Genomic DNA, 2,783 nt, shown 5'->3' with positions numbered 1-2,783 from the left:
GTTGGACACTCTGAAGACGTGTGGAGAAAACAAATATGCGGTGAAAATGATACACTTAGTTGGTCTCCAGATTATGCAGAACATTTTGGAGTTAGTATAGCAATCAGTTTTATGCACTTTTCCCATTCATCTCACTACAGATCTTAAAATTTCAGAATTCAAAAAATTCATATATTTCATTGGTTGACACTTAAATGTGTGATTTGAGAGAACATATTTTGTTGATAACGATTTTGTTTTTCGATACTTTTAAATACTTCGCTTTTTTGAGCTCTAGAATGTGACATTTTAGACTGTTTTTTTATTTAAGAAAGGATTTGAATTTAAAGGGACAGACCGGATATGTAAGGTAGTTAAACTAAGTATGCAGTGTTGTGGACAAATTCTTTAGGATTCATTTGAGACATATAAAACGTGTCCACGATGTAAAATTACTGAGTTTGAGCGCATAGTCGACGTTCAAAATTATTAATTTGGGTGGGTACGTTTCTAGAATCGTTTTTTTAAATTATTAAATAACGACGACGAAAAATAAAGTAAAAATTATACAGTAAACTAATTAGATGATTAGGAACATATTTCTCAATATAAATTTGTCTATAAATCAATGTTAGAATCAATTATTTCGTTTTAATTAATATTTTGAATTTCTTATTTTCTTTGAATGTTCGCAGATTTCTACAAATTCTTCAAATGTCGTCTTTTCAATAAAAATTCCAGAAAATGTTTGTGAATAATGAGAAACTAGAATAATAATAAAATAGAAACTAATAATTGAACAAGATTACTTATTTTCGATGATAGGATAAATTTTATTTTCTCAACATGTTTCTTAACAACTAATTAGTTTACTGTAGAATTTCGTATTCGTTTTTTGTCATTGTTATTCAATAATTATAAAAACTATCCTGAAACGTACCCACCCAAAGTACGATTTTGAACTTCGACTTTGCGCTCAAACTTAGGATTTACAGATCTTTAAAAAGTTTTATATTTCTTAAATGAATCCTAAAGAATTTGTCCACAACACTGCATACTCAGTTTAACTACCTTATAGTCGGTCTGTCCCTTTAAATATATTTAAAACCTTCTATTAACCTTTCTTAAAATTTGTTTTGGAATGGGAATTTTTGTAAAAATTGTATTTTTCTGAATAGCAATAAAAAAGTTTCTAAATTCCTTTAAGCATGCAGAAAAATAATGATTCTTACGATTTACAAGTAATTTTACATTTCGCATTAAAGAAATACAGGCCTGTTTCACAACCCCGCCCTTGCCTTGAAACCTTTATTTCAAGAACAGTAATGTATCTTCATTTTATCTCTCTGCAGGACAAAACTGTAAATCATTTTCTATGAAGAAACTGGAAAAAACACATTATTTTCAAGATAGTAAATCTAGGAAATCTCCATCATTTTTGCTCTGAAATACCAATTGTGATTCTGACAAAAAACTCTTAAAATGACGAATTATTTGGGATTATATTGGTAGTGCTTTTACGAAGATCTAAATTCTTTTATCATACTGTGAATATCAAAAAATTTTCACAAGAAATGCTGTAAACCTTATTGTTTCCTGACTAGGTTAACCTGAGATATGCCAGGGTGTCCGCTAGTTCTCCAGGAAACCAGTTCAAGATACATCCAAAACATTGGCCTTACAGTACACAAACAGGGGAAGTTTAACGTTTAACATAAGTTTTCCGTCATCATCAAAATCTTGCTCTTAATATGAAAATGGTTCTCAGAAATCATGATTATTGTGTAAAGCTCAGAGTTGATCAACAAGCATTGATTGACCGACAAGCATTGATTGACCGACAACCTCAACTTGATTGGCAAATCTGATTAATTGATTGACAAGTTCATTAATTGACCAAAAAGCTCATTAATTAATTAACAAACTTATTACTTATTGACTGACCTGCAGTTGATTGTTTGATTGAAAGCTCAATTGGTTGATTAACCACCTGGTTGATTGATACAAGCCGATTGATTGATAGACAGACCGACTGGTTCACTGACAAACTGAATAATTGATTGACGCAGCGATTGACGGAACGACAAAATTATTGTCATTTGCTATGATTATAGTGCTCATTGATTTATTGACAAAATCATCATTGGTTCTCAATCTGTTTAGGAATACGCATGTAAATGTTCTAGAACTAACTAATGGTGTTCTACTAGCTGACTACGGATACCAACTAAGGTGAACATATATTTGTTTAGATTATAAATGTACAGTGTACACTATACACTGTACACTGTACACTGTACACTGTACACTGTACACTGTACACTGTACGCTGACTGTACACTGTACAGTCAGCAAAACAGCTTGAAATCATTTTAATCTCTGTGCTAAAATGTTTCGGGGTTAAGAGACTTTTGTAGATATTTGTTGGGGTAGTTATGTTACCTGTGTCATAGATCAACAATTTTCTTTAGAATTTCGCCTGGACTTAGCAATGGTTGGAATCTGTTCTCCTGTAACTCAGTTTAGAAAGATGGAGAGACATTTTGTGATTTTGACTTGTGCAATATAATCAAATGTGTAGATCATTATATTGCATAAATAAACGGTTTTAGAAAAAAAATAGTATGCATAAATATAAAAAATAGTATGCATAAATATAAAAAATAGTATGCATAAATATAAAAAAATAAATCTATGATTAATCAGAAAAGTAATGTTTTCGTTTTCCCTTTTAATAACAGAGCACCAACCCTGAGCACAAACCCTAATTTTGGTTTGTTTTTAAATGACATTTCTTGGGGGAA

General features: G+C 30.7%; 1 long non-coding RNA gene across 1 annotated transcript; it reads left to right on the top strand.

Annotated features, from left to right (window-relative positions):
- LOC111713530 (uncharacterized) lies at positions 1–2,616 on the top strand. Its single transcript, XR_002767710.1, has 3 exons — positions 1–90; positions 1,584–2,211; positions 2,451–2,616. It is a non-coding gene; the product is annotated as an uncharacterized LOC111713530 (long non-coding RNA).
- Positions 2,617–2,783: the final 167 nt, after the last annotated feature.

Source organism: Eurytemora carolleeae, unplaced genomic scaffold, assembly GCF_000591075.1.
Source record: "Eurytemora carolleeae unplaced genomic scaffold, Eaff_2.0 scaffold1436, whole genome shotgun sequence".
Lineage (NCBI taxonomy): Eukaryota > Metazoa > Arthropoda > Copepoda > Calanoida > Temoridae > Eurytemora > Eurytemora carolleeae.
This window is presented reverse-complemented; position numbering and strand designations above follow the sequence as displayed.